This window comes from Manis javanica, chromosome 1 (genome assembly GCF_040802235.1).
Source record: "Manis javanica isolate MJ-LG chromosome 1, MJ_LKY, whole genome shotgun sequence".
Taxonomy (NCBI): Eukaryota; Metazoa; Chordata; class Mammalia; order Pholidota; family Manidae; genus Manis; species Manis javanica.
The window spans coordinates 16,760,558-16,774,766 of NC_133156.1; the positions used below are offsets into that span (position 1 = coordinate 16,760,558).

General features: G+C 41.4%; 1 protein-coding gene across 7 annotated transcripts in view; it reads left to right on the forward strand.

The window, feature by feature from the left end:
- FRY (FRY microtubule binding protein) overlaps positions 1 to 14,209 on the forward strand; it is a 379,810-nt gene that overhangs the window by 106,493 nt on the left and 259,108 nt on the right. The window lies entirely within an intron of this gene.

Below are 14,209 nucleotides of genomic sequence, written 5' to 3' on the forward strand. Positions count from 1 at the left end.
GACTTCCCCCTCCCAGCTCCACCAGTGTCCGTCTTGCCCGATCATTTCCAGCCTCCTTCACAACTTGGCTGACACACGAGCCATGCTGGGAAGCTGCCTTGACATTCTTGCTGAGTTGGGCCCCTTTCTAAGCTCTCCCCAGAGCCTTCTGCAAAACTTGGTTGTCATGTTCTAGTCACTCGCTTGTCTCCCCCATTGGCTAGTGAGCAGCCTGAGGATAAAAACTGCCTAATTTGTAGTTTTCTTAAAAATACCTAGACACTGCCTGACACCTTGGCAGGAGTCAGTAACATTATGGAATGAATTAGTGGACAAATGAATGAATGATTTCATCCTGGTCTGCAAATGGAACATTGACACATGCACACAAGAATGATAGCTAATTCTCACCAAGTTCCTCCCATGTGCCAGGGACAATGTCAAGCTCTTTAGAAGCATTCGCTCACCTAATCCTCTTAACAGCTCCTTGAGGTGGTTATCTTCATTTTCTCCATCCTATGGGTGAGAAAATTGAGACACAGCAAGTTAAAATGACCAAGAGTGCCCCATGCAGACAGATTTCAATCTTAGGTTAGTTAAGCTCTTTACATTCAGCCTATAGTTGAAGTTATAAGGCTGCTCATCATAATAATGTGTCAGAATTGTCAGTGCTGAAGGAGCAGGTACCAATCTGTCTTTTACTGTAACATCTGTACTAACAAAGAAAAGGAAAGGAAACTCACCTAAAATCCTTCACACAAATTTGTAAGCATTTTTGTTCATTTTCTTCAATCTTTTCTTTTCATTTGAAATATATTGTAATCTCCTGGTATACACAGGCAGACTTTGAACAACATGGGTTGAATATGGGTTCTGCTTGTACACAGATTTTTTCTATAATTAATTAGAAAATTTGGGATATGTGTCAGTTTGGAAGAACCTTTTCATTAGATTACTTTATTGTAAGATTATAGTACAGAATGCATATAACATACCAAGTATGTATTAACTGACTGTTTATGTTATGGGTAAGGCTTTGGGTCAATAATAGGTTATTAGTAATCAACTTTTGGGAGAGTCAAAAGTTGTATGTAGAGTTTTGACTGTGCTGGGGGGTCAGCACCCATAACTCCCATGTTGCTTAGGGATCAGCTGTGTGTGTGTGTGTGTAATTTTTATCCTAACACTACACTGTATTTGCATTTGTTGGTTCCTTGTCTTCATAACTGTAATAGTTAATGATGTGGTAGTGCTCTAAATGAGCTGATATACTTAGCCAGTCACCTCTTATTGTATATTTGTTTCTCTGTAACAATAGTATGAGTGTATTGGGAATTTACTTCTCCTTAGCTTTTCAGAAGGGGAATTTCAGCTTGGAAGCCACGGCAATTATTTAGCAGTAAAAGAATCGGGGGGCTCAGGCATTCAGCACTGTGTTCGTGGTTTCAAGAGGCCCTGAATGCAGGAGAAAAGACGGGTTGTGATGGAACATTTGGGCTTGCCTCATTAACTGGGTCATCTGCCCTGCGCGGAGATGCCTCAGACCAAACCGCTCAGAGTACAATCAGATGCGGGACCTGCCGTCCGCACCATATCACCATACAGAGCAAAACCTGTCGTCCATCATGGCTGCAAATGAAGGTCAGAGGGAAATTGTCCAAAATGGGACATGGACATCACAAGAGGTCCACGGAGGAGAGGGAGTAGCCTGCATTCTGGGTGGTCCTGGGGGCACATAATGCTGAAAATCTCAGGAATTAAAAAAACGAAACTGCCAGCCAGTGTCACTGACACCTGCTTCCTGACACAAGTGGCTCCAGAGCCATCTTAGATCTAGACTTCTGGAAACATGTCGGAGAGAAGACTGTTGCCTGTATGAGGGTAAGGATCATTTGCACCTTTGTGCTTTACGTGTGACACCTTATGTCAAGCACTTAGCATAGTATTTGGCACTTACGACGTGCTGACTAAATATTTGTCAAATGAAGGCATAGGTTGGGTAGAGAGCATGTGCTTTAGAATCAGGAACATTTGGGCTTGACACTTGTACCTGTCACATACTAATTATCTGGTGTTGGACAAGTGACTTCACCTCTCAGAGCTTCAGTTTCCTCGTAAAATGAGGCCAGTAGGATTTACCTTGCCTGGTGATTTATACACTGCTTGGGTGTGTAATGATTCATAGGAGGTAATCATGTGGGAGAAAAATGCAAAGATTGCCTGTGGCAGAAGAATCTCTTGGGTAAGAGAAGTTAAATAGGTAAGAAGTATGGAGGAAACATAACTTTATCCAGGAGTAAGAGAGCTGCAGGAAAATAGGAATAAGGCCTGGCCAGAACTCGCCAGACACGTAATAGAAAGTGAAAGAACAAGCATTTTGAGTCCTTATAAAACTGAGTATTATTTCCCACTTGAAATCCTAGTCCTTTCTATGGGTAATCTCATTTGTAATATTGGTTTCTTTTTTTTACCTCTAGATATGTTATACTTACAACTCACATAAGTAAGAAACAGATTTTACAATGAAGGGCTTTTGAAATATTGTCTCTAAGCAGATCCTGACATTTTTTTAGAGCATGTGAGATTTCTTTTGAAGCTCTCATTTGGCCTCCAAAGTGCTTCCTAGAAATCTTTGTAGGTTAATTTGGCATTAAATAGAAATCACAATTTGGTAGGAATCCTAGAATCCTAATCAATCCCTTGTTGCAGGGCTAGTTTATGCTCCATTTAGGCAGCTGTGTAGGTGTGCTTCAGTAAAATAGTGTCAATAGTGTACATGCTGGACGAGCACCCTTATAAAGTAAAAACAAAAAATGACAGTAACAATACTCAGCTCCTCCTGTACTGTTCTGCTTGAAGTCTCCTACTTGTTCTCTTATTGTTCGTAGTCAAGGACTGCGGACAGCACCAAGCCTCCTGTTGAGCATTTCTTTCTGATTTTCCAAGCACTATTCTGTCATTGAAACAGCTCCTCCGATCTTGTAAAGTCTGAACACCGATTAGGAAAACACCTGTCAACTTCCACCTAGACCCTCAAGCTCTTCCTCACGGGAGGAAGATGGAGTATCTCCCTTGATATTCCCAAGAGCGGGTCTGCCTTCCTCTTTAACCCATTGCATGTCTCCCCTTCATTTCCTTTGTGGATTATATAGCTTTAGGGTTTTCTTCCTTTAAACTAAAAAAATTATTATGAAGCTCTTCAGAAAGCAAAGTATAAAAAATACAATCACGGACGCCTCTGCAGCCACCCTCAACATCAAACAGATGCTAATAATCTAGGCAAGTACGCCTTGCATACACGGTGGGATCTCAGTCTCCGTCCTTTCCTCTTCCTCCCAAAAGATAATCACTGAGTCCTGACATGGGTGTATGTACCTTCCTAGGAAATGTTTTAGTAGTTTTACTACATGTCTGTATTCACAAAAATATACCTGATTTCATGTCCCCCACATTGGCCTTAGAGCTCAAGCCCCTCAGATCCCAAGACCAGCCACTGCGCCCCGACCTGTCTCCCAGGGCCACCATCATGTCCCCCCCTGTTCTCACAGGTGTTCAGTTTTGGGGGATTTTCAGGAACCCTGTGATTTCCCCTTCTTTCTTATAACCTTCCTATGCATATTGAAGGTTATGTGCGGTGTTTTCACCAGCATATCTGAGTGCGTCTAACACAAATGTTTTTAGGTCATGTTCTCCGCAACACTGCAGAAAACAGAAGTTCTAACTTCATTTTCGTAGCCCATTTTCCTGTGGTAAACCTTTTATGCCTTGTGTTCATGTTTTAATGGGACTATTCAGAATTCCGCGATTTGTGTCGGTGTCTGGAAAAGGGGGTCTCCAGTTTCCTGAGTTACCTTCTAAGAATCTGTGATTGTTGATATCAAGTATTTCGGACCTGACAAAAGGTTTTACAATAATATTAACTAAATGTTAGCATGAAATATCTTAGAGCATTTTTATTATAAAACAACTTTCTTTTGTTAGGAATACTCCCCCAAAGTGACCATATTTTCTAAAATAGACACATATAATCATGAATAAAAGTTATTTGTTTAGGAAGTAAATACGGTGGTTTTAGCAAATTACCTCAGAAGTTTGCATTTTTCATTATTATTAATGATATAATTAATATGAGCATTGTGTATTTCTTTTTTTTAATTAAAGTATCATTGATACACACTCTTATGCAGGTTTCGCATGAAAAACAATGTGGTTACTACATTCCCCCATATTATCAAGCCCCCTCCACCCCATTGCAGTCACTGTCCGTCAGTGTAGTAAGATGCCACAGAGTCACTACTTGTCTTCTCTGTGCTACACTGTCTTCCCCACGATCCCCACCGCACCATGTGTGCCAGTCAATCCTAACGCCCCTCAATCGCCCTCTCGCTGCCCTTTTATAACCGCTGGCCCCTTCTTGGAGTCTGTGAGTCTGCTGCTGTTTTGTTCCTTCAGTTTTGCTCCGTTGTGGACTATTGTCTATTTCTTTCTTAACAAAGCCCCTGTTGCTGTTGCCACTTCTTAGTCAACAGCACTGCTGCTAAAATTTTAATTATAAGTAACTTACTTCATGGGTTGAGGGAGACGAAATCCTGACTGATTATTGGATGGATAAAACTAGATTCCTATTAAATAACATTTCACCCGAAACATTCTGTTCCAACAGTCATTTTTCCCTTTAGCGGGTTTGGCATGAGACCCATCCCCTGGGCCAGGTCACGCCTGTGTTTCCCAGTGTCTCTGATGCTTTGCAGCCATCTAGATGTTGCTCATTAAAAGGCCAGTCAACTTCAGGTTTACAGTGAACTTTTAGCCAAAATGAGGGATAACAATGTATAATTAAAAATTTTGCCTGGCTGTACATGGATGGGGAAGAGGAATGCTAAAAAGTAAATAAAAACTTTCCCTGGTTTAAGGCCTGGTGCAATTTACAGAGACACACATCCATTGAGCTCCCTGCCCAACGCCTCACACCGATGCCCAGTGACACAAGAGTCTGGGTAAGTTTCCCCCTGGTAGTTGCATTAACGGACAGTTTACAAGGAGGGGGCCCGGATCCAGTGGCAGTTGGCAATGCCTCTCTCAGAAACTATCGCTACCACGAAGGTTTGTACCCAGTTCCAAACCATGGCTCAAGCTTTTTTTAAGTTAAAAATAAAATTTAACTGGGTGTTTACATTTCCCCATTATAAAATGCTTTGAAATACATTGTATGTCATTGGGTGGGGGTGGGGGAGTGATAAACATAAGCTTAGGACACTGCTTACGGTAGAAAATAAAGGCCGTTGAAAGGGCAGATGGTGGGGGTCCCGCTGGCAGATTCTGGACGTTTCTAGGAAACCCTGAATGAACGTCTGTCAGTCTTGAGAGCGTGGGAGACGGTGAGTCTTTAAGGCCCCCTGACAAGCAGGAGTTTAATTGGGGCTCTTTTCTGGAGTCTGGGTAATGCACTGAAGTGACATCCAGACCACAGAGCAGGAAACCTGGACTCTAAACCTGCTCTGCCTGAAAATGCCACCATGTGACAGGGCAAGACCCAGACCCCACGATCCCCAGTTTTCCCGACTAAAGGTCTGTGGACGTGGGTTCTGGTGACCAGTGAATTCTTTAACATCTCTGAAGAATAAGTACACATGGACGCCTTCCCAAACACAGCCCATTTCAACTCCATTTCCTTAGTACAGGGACCAATGCTAGGGAAGCAGAGGCACAAATATACTGTCACGTATTTGCCTCCTTGATTTTTATAGACACACTGTTCCTGCCTCATTAACCTACACTGGGGATTGAGTAACTGGCTCCTTGGTCCACTGGAAGCTGTTCCGTTTCCTCAAGCTTCATTTCTTCATGTCTTTGCATTAGTTCAATGCTAACATTACCTTTTAAACCCCTCTGATCTAGTTTAACTACCAGGAGCATCTATTGCTGATGTTTCAAACATCCCACTGTGCCATTGACCTGCTTCTAGGTCCATTTATTCATTCATATATTCATTAAACAAACATTGAGACCCCCAAGGTTCTAAGCCCTACGCGAGACTGGGAGCAAGCCTGCAAAGTGGACAAGAGCCCAGTCCCCGTCCCACGTGAGCACCACTCCAGGAGAGGTCCACAAGGCATCACGGGACCACGTGGGAGGCAGCTCTGTGCTGTCATATTCCCGAAACAGAAGGTCTCAAATCTCCTGACCCTTCAATCCACTATTAGCCAATGAGTCATATTCTGATCATAACTCTTTTCTTATTTCCATGTTATTGAATAATTTCATCCTGCATCAGATTCTAGTCAGGCACTGAAATAATAGTCACTTCCTTCTCTAGCCTCCATCTAGTTTCTTAAGAAAATGTCACTTATATTTATTTCTCTTTTCTCAAGTGGATATCATAAGGAAAATGTCAAAAAGTCAGCTACATTTGGAAACTATTCCACAAAGAAAAGTTGCTCTCTGAGACATTGAACTTACTAGCAAGGACATAACAAAAATTACAGATAAAAATATAATGGTCAACCAATTACATGCAGAGTTGGTTTACTCAAATGTTTGTGTTCTTAATGGCCTATGGTAGAGCTGTTTGAATACTTGGTTGTTGAGGGTAATCTGGAAGTCTGAGGTTTGTTTAGAGAGTAGATAGAAGTCAACAATGTGTGTTCATGAAGAGGAAAAGCAGAAAAAAAAGATTTGATGGATGTAATGTGCATGGTGGCAATGCATTACCTTATTTTTCTGAAAAGAAGATAATCTCTTTACCTATATAGTTGAACTGTAAAATAGGGGAGAACTTAAATTTGAACAAACCAACATCTATTAATGAAAGGGATGGTTAGACACAGCTTAGAATTAGTTAGATTCAAACAGTTTAACCAAAATAAAAGAGGAAGAATTTTAATTTGGAAAACACATTGCCTGTAATGGAAATTATATGGAAATGAGAAGTATATAAACTGAAGACAATAACAGAATCATGCATTAGAAGGGATAATGCAATAGAAAACATGCCTTAGAGGGAAGGTAGTTAGTGGCCTCAGCTGCTTTTAATTCCAACCCAAGAATGCCATCCATCATAAGCCTGACACATCTGCTGGACTGTTAAGTGGTTCTTTGACTTCTTCTGAAATTCTCAGTTGACAAGGAGCTTCCTGCCTTGCATATCAGTCCATTTTGTTAGTGGGCAACTCTAGTTGCTAGAACACTTGCCTCTGACTACAACCAAATTCACCCACTGGTGCTACCTACCTAGTTGTACGTTCTAACTATGAACAAACTAAGCTTACATTTTCTGCATTGTGACACCCCTTTGCAAATGCTTGAAGAAACTGGCTGTGGCCCTTCTGAGCTTCTCTTCTCAACCTAAATATCTGCCAATTTCAAATGATTTTTCATAGGAGTTTGTTTCTATAGTTTTCAATATCCTGGACATCAGTTTGTCAAAATCAACCATATTCCAATTTAAAAAAAAACATGGGCCAACGTGTCCAGCTGTGGCCTGAGCACTGCCAGAATGACATATGGACTCTATTCATCCAGCTCATGTTTGTATTTCCTTTTGAAGGGTAGTTCTATCATGTTAGTGTTTATAAAGGCAGTTTAGTTCTTTCATTCCCAAAGTTTCTGAGCCTTGGATATACCTCTTCTGGGTTTGTTTGTTTTTTAATTCAGAAACATTTATGAACACGATGCTATTTCAGGCACAGTGTTGGGCCCTGGGGACAAAAGATGAATAGACTCTTGGCTGGAAAATTTTATGATATTCTGGTGGTAGTGACAAACACATAAAAAATAATTACAGTCTGATGTGTAATACATATGTGAACTCAGTGCTCTAAGAACAAAAGAAAGGGAATGAGCTGTCTCAGGAAACTGGTAAAGGCTAATCATTCATCCATTCATCCAATAAATAAATGTTTACCAGAAACCTTCTATGTGCAAGGTACATAAATAGACATTCATCTGCTTGATTTTGAATCTCCTTTAGTATCAGGTCTGTACTTCTCCTAGATTACCTATGAGAGTTTAATGAACACTTTGTGAACTCCCTGCTACATTTCCCCGATCTTTTAATCTTTTAACGAGAAGAGGCTGATACAGCAAATACCTGTTGGTTTCTCATGATTACTGACTTCTTTTCAAAGCACTTAAAAGCACTTGTTTGAATTTATTCTGGAATTCAGGACATAAAATAAAATCCATGTTATAGTTTTGCATTTTCGAGAATATGCTTTTCCTCTTTCTTTGGAATTTGGCACTTCTTGCCTTTGTTGTTATGTCTCTAAGACTAATACCAGCAGCTTTGCACTCCCATCTGTAGTTTTCTCAGGGTGCTCAGTCATTATTCATCTGGGTTTGCAGATTTGATCTCAGAGTGGCTGGGTTACTGTCTTTTACTTATACTAGACTTTTATTCCCTTGCACTCACGTTTGTCATAATTAAAAATAAGACTCACTGAGAAGACAGACAGAAATTACTCACGAGGAATTCAGTACTCTGACTGCTGTCATGAATCAGGCCTTCCCCCATTCCGTGAATATTTGAGGATGAACCGCATTCCAGAGGCTGGCTAAGGATGGATCTTAAACCGTTCGTCTGTAGCTCAGCAAGAGATTGTGCCTCTGTGCCCCTGACTTGGGTTCGTTCTGGGCTTCTGGCCTTCCTGACACAGTGCACAGATTTGTGCCACTTGGTGTTATTTCTTCAATCAGCTTCTGTATATCTGCTTCTGAAATTCTTCTCCAGAGAGGCCACTTGGTTGCCATATGGGTCTCTTTCTACATTTCTGTTTTTATTTCTCATTAGGATGATTTGGGACATGGATTTAGAGTATTTTATTTTTAAGCTATATGCCCTTTAAACTTTCTGGGAAAAGAAATGGTGCTCATCTTTTCTTTAAAATAGTCGTGAAGGATAAGAAAGTTATTTAGAGACACTTTAGGAAAACTTTTGGGGAAAAGCAACACAAGGCTAATGTGAAAAGATTAGGCAGTGGTCTGGGACTAACACTCGCGGAAGCTAGTCTATACATGACAAGAAGTAGTGCTTAATTAATTTTTTTGTATGTGAATTATGAATGTGAGGCATATCAGATGATATACAACACAAAACACACAAAAACTATGCAGTGAAAAGCTTCCCTCCCTTCTCTATATCCCATCCACGCAGTTTCTACCTCATTTACCCCCTTAGGTCAGCACAGTTATTGCTTTACTTTGCATATACAAGTAAATAACAAATACAGATGATTAGACCTCCCTTTACACAAATGGTCGCATATTCTTAAAATGGTTTTGCAATTCACTTTTTACACTTCATAGATCTTGGAGATTTTTCCACATCACTGTATAGAGAAGGTCTTTGCTATTCTTGAAGATATATGTATTCCATTGAGAAATGTACTGGTATTTACTTACCTACTACCCCATTGATGGACATTTACAGTCAGACCTTGAAAGTATTGCAAGTTTGCTCCCAGACCACTGCAATTAAGCAAATAGCACTATAAAGCAAGTCAAATGAATTTTTTGGCCTCCCAGGGCAAATACAAGTTACATTTACACTATACTATTATTTATTAAGTGCGCAATAACACTATGTCTAAAAAGCAAAGCATTAACTAAAAATTACTTTATTGCTAAAAAATGGTAACATCATCTGAGTTTCTGCAAATCATAACCACTGATCACATGTCATTGTAACAAAAATCATAAGAAAGCTTGAAATATTGTGAGAATTGCCAAAGCGTGACCCAGAGACCCAAAGTGAGTGCATGCTGTTGGAATCACGGTGCCGAGAGACTTGCCCGGTGCAGGGTTGCCACAAGCCTGCAGCTTGTAAAAAACACAGTGTCGGCAACGTGCAATAAAGCAAGGTCAGCCTCTGTGTTATTGACATGTTGTTATGACGAACAGTGCTGCAGTGAATAACCTGGTGTAGATTTCATTCCAAATAGAGCCAGGATATCTGTAAAACGAATATCTAGAAGTGTAATTGTAATTTGGATAGAAGTAGCCGTATTAACCTCCATTTGTATCTGTATCAATATATACTTCTGCCGGTAACACACTAGAGTACACATTGTCCTATAATCTCACCACCAGAATGTACTGTCAACTTCATTAATTATAGCTTCTTATAAACACATTTTACAAAGCACCTCCCCCCTACCTTAAATTTCTCTGATGCCTACTGCTATGACATTTCTTCATATGCTTTGTGGGAAACACAGCACTGCTTACCTCATTTTCCCTAATTTCAGAGCATCCGCTCCCCTCCCCATGACCTGGGTCCCCACCTCACCCCCAGAGCTATCAGGGCTTTGCTCCCCAATCATTGTCCCGCTCTTCTGAGCCTTCTGCGTGTCACTTTCTAATCCCTCCTTTGTGCCCGGGAGAATATTCCCACTCCCGTTATTAAAAATAAATAAATGAGAAAGCCTTCCGTGGCCACACGTGGCCCTGGCGCAGTGGTTTTCAGGGTGTGGTCTGTAGGGGACCCTGAGGGCTTTCTGGTGTGAAGGGATGTGATCCCAAGAGTCTGGAGAGAATTGTTTTCTGATATACGATAAGGTATGTGAAGTCTCACTCCTTTCTTATAAATAGTAAGCGAGTCCCATGTGATCCTGTCCTGTTGTTTGTTGTGAATGAACCTCAGCCTAGATCCTCAGCTTTGATGTCTTCATAATTCCAGCCTGTTTATCCAGTTACCTGCAAGACGCTCATGTTCCCTCGGTCCTGAGGTCTCAGAGCCAGCACGCTCCAAAGTGCACCCTGCTTCCTGTCTGCACGGTGGGTCTCCTGACACGGTCTCTCGGCTGGCGCCATCTCTAGTCACCTAACACCCAAACTCAGAATCAGGCAGTCCTTCCCCCATGTCTCTCCTTACCCCCAAATCTGATCACTGACTTTCAGTTACCCCCTAACTATGCACTGACTCTGCACCCCCACTATTAGTGACCCAGTCCGGGCCCTCATCGTTTCTTACCTGAGCTCCCTGACTCTGGCTTTGCCCCCTTCATTCATCATTCCCCACTGTGCTCCCTGGTGGGAAGATCTCACCTTCCTAAAGCCCTCACAGACCGCTGCCAGAGAGGGCAAAAAGCCTCAGCTGCCAGCTGCTGGCGAAGGGCCGCGAAGGGTCTGCCCTTCCACCTCTCCATTTCCTCTTTTGCCATTTTTTGCCTTGATTTTTATTCCATCAACTCCAGTTGCTTTCAGTGCCCTCCATTCTCCATGCCTTGTGTCCTCACGGCGTCTGTGAGAGCCTTCACTCACTGAAACACAGAACGACGTGCCAAGCCCTGAGCTGCGGGCGCAGCATGCGTTACCCCAGCAGGCACGCCTCCTCTGCCCTCGCTCCCTCCACAGGCTGGCACCTGGTCACCCCTCCGGGGGAAGCTCATGTGTCACCCTCACCAGGGAGGGCTTATTAAATCCAGCACAGAGGCTGAGATGGAATTCCTCCCTCTGCTCCCTATGACTCCCTGTGGCTTCCTCTGTCACTGCGCTTGCCATAGCACCCAGGCCATGTACGTGATTTATGAATTTTTAATAGCCACCATAGAAAAGAGAAACAGGCAAATTGATTTTAATAATATTTTCTGTCTACTCCCCTATGTCCAGTATATTGCCATTTTAACATGGAATCAATGTACAAATTATTATTGAGATATTTTACATTCTTTTTTGTGCTCAGTCTTTGAAATCTGATGCATGTTTCACACAGCACATCTCAAGTGCTCAGTGGCCTCATGGGACTAGCAGCTGCCGTATTGGATAGCACAGGTCTAGACTGACCCGGTGAGGACAGCAACCACCTCTTGTGTCCCTGACACAACGCCCAGTACCTGCCCTGCAGGAGGTACACAGTAAATGTGGAAACAGGAGAGTGGAAAGGCGCAATGTGCACATCACCGTGCATATGTAACAAGGATCGCCTTTATGAAGGTGTCCGTATGTCCATCCTTTCCTTATCCTGCAAAGGGTGTGTAAATTTCTAGAGGGACAGTTTGTTGCAGTAGAAATGCAAAGTTGAAAGAAGGAGTTGATACTTAGCTTTCTGATGTCCAAAGCTAGGCTTGCTCGTCCTTTTTTTTTTTTTTAAGGAAGAAAAGGCAATTTGGGGATTGTTTTTAGTTCCCATTGACATATCAAAACTTAGACCTGACAGACTATTAGATACTAAAGTCTGCTCATAATTCAACATATCCAAGAAAGCCCTTGCTACCTACCTATCCCCAGTGAAAATAAAAGGAATTTTGTACGTAGCGTACATAACTCTTCATATAATTTAGGATATAATAAGAAATTAACAAAAAAAAATCATTGTGCAAGGTGAGCAAATGATTTTAATGAAACAGACCTGGTTATGTAGTGTTTAGATAAAAGATATGGTGCTACAGAATAAAGAACACAGATCATAATTTTAAAAAATAATAAACTTGAGAGTAAAGGAATGCGCGAATCATATTCCAGGTTTTTGTCCATCTACACAAGAGGTTCTTTACCATGTGGATTCTTTCTCCACCTTTGACCTCATTCAAAACGTCCTAATACTCTGAAAAAATGTCCTAAGAGAACAAACACAGGAGAATGCTAGGGTGGAAGAGCAGGGTTCAGCAGGTACTGAGTGGAGACAAAGAGCTGATTTGTTGGTCTTTAGTTACTGGAAAAGGTCACGGAGGCCAGGTGGGATGCACGTGGTCAGAGAGGGTACCTGAACAAACAGGTGTTGAATGCAGAGAATGCCTACAAATCTGGTCTGGGCTATGTTCCCAAGGCCGACTCAGAAGTTACCTGCCTGCCAGGGACCCCCTAATCTATCTCCTTTGGAAGGGAACAGTTTCTCCACAACTGCATAAGGTGTCTTTGAAACCTCCAAGTCCTTTTTTTTTTTTTACATGCTTAATTGGTACAGTGCTAAGGTTTGAATATTCTATGAAGCAAGTAATTCAGTTTTTTACTGTTTTCAAACTTCATGGAAAGGACCCTATCAGGTGTTGTTAACCACAAACACTGCAGTAAAACTCCAGGGACTCAACCCTTGAATCACTGTCTGCAAGTTACAAAGTTACTATAATTGATGAGTCTAATATAATGTTGTATGTAAACTATATTTCAATAAAAAAGGTTTTAAATCTCTACAGATGTTTTAGCTATACAGAAACATCCCATTTATTCAAGTAAAACCATACCTTGCAGTAATTAAACTATTATTCCGTCAAATATAAAGCAGTTAAGTTTTAGAAGTGATTTACTTGCAGTGTTCTAATAAATAGAACAAATAGTTCAAACAGTGATTATAACAAAAACAACAAAAGTTAGTGTACATCTACCTCCTGGACTTCTGTGTCAACCAGAGATCTAAAACTGAGAATCCCTTGGATTGTTCCAGAAGATGACATCATGAAGGTGACAGCTTTTCAAGGCCTTTGGACCAAGCAGCAGGCTGCTAGATTAAATGAGTGATTTTTGAGGGTAGAATAAATTCGGTATTCCCCCAAACTGTCCTAATGGTCCCCAGAAAGAGAGACCTCACAGGCATTTTGGTTTACCTACAACTAAGAAACTGATGACAGCTTTTAGATCCAGGCTGATGGTTCCTGGGGGAAAATGCAAATTCAAGGTGAATTAGATATAATATGAGATACCATCTGTGAAGTAAGAAGCTGAACTCCTTATTTAAATTCTTCATTTTCTCTAAAGCTTATCAGAAATGTATAAAAGGAGATGCTTGGTATGGGATTCTGGAATAAACTTCTGAGGTGCCTTTGCCTTTCCATATAATCTTATTATTTTGGATTTATGGAATGTGAAAACTGTGCTGAGTTCTACATTGTTCACTTCCCACCCCAGGCCCTTAACAGTACTTCAGCTGCTGATGTGCACAGACCTGCCCTTTGCACACGCTCAGTACCTACTGTGTGTTAAGTGGGGGACACCGTCTTCCCCGCCGTGTACTCTTTCCTCTTACGAAGCTTCCATTATCTCACTTAAATACTGTTGTTCTTCATACTCTCTCCTGATCAAAATGCACTCAATAAATGACCTGAAACTCTTACATAAAACTAGTAGAGCAAAACTGCATCAAAGGCTTGAACAGTTGAGGCTTCCGTCTATGTATGTGTGTCTGTTTCTAATCCGACGATGAGTCTTGCTGTCTGTCCTTTTCATGGGATGAGGAGGATGAATTAACTCAGGAGGAAAGGTCAAGGGTTATCAAGAACAATCGGCCTCCTAAAACAAT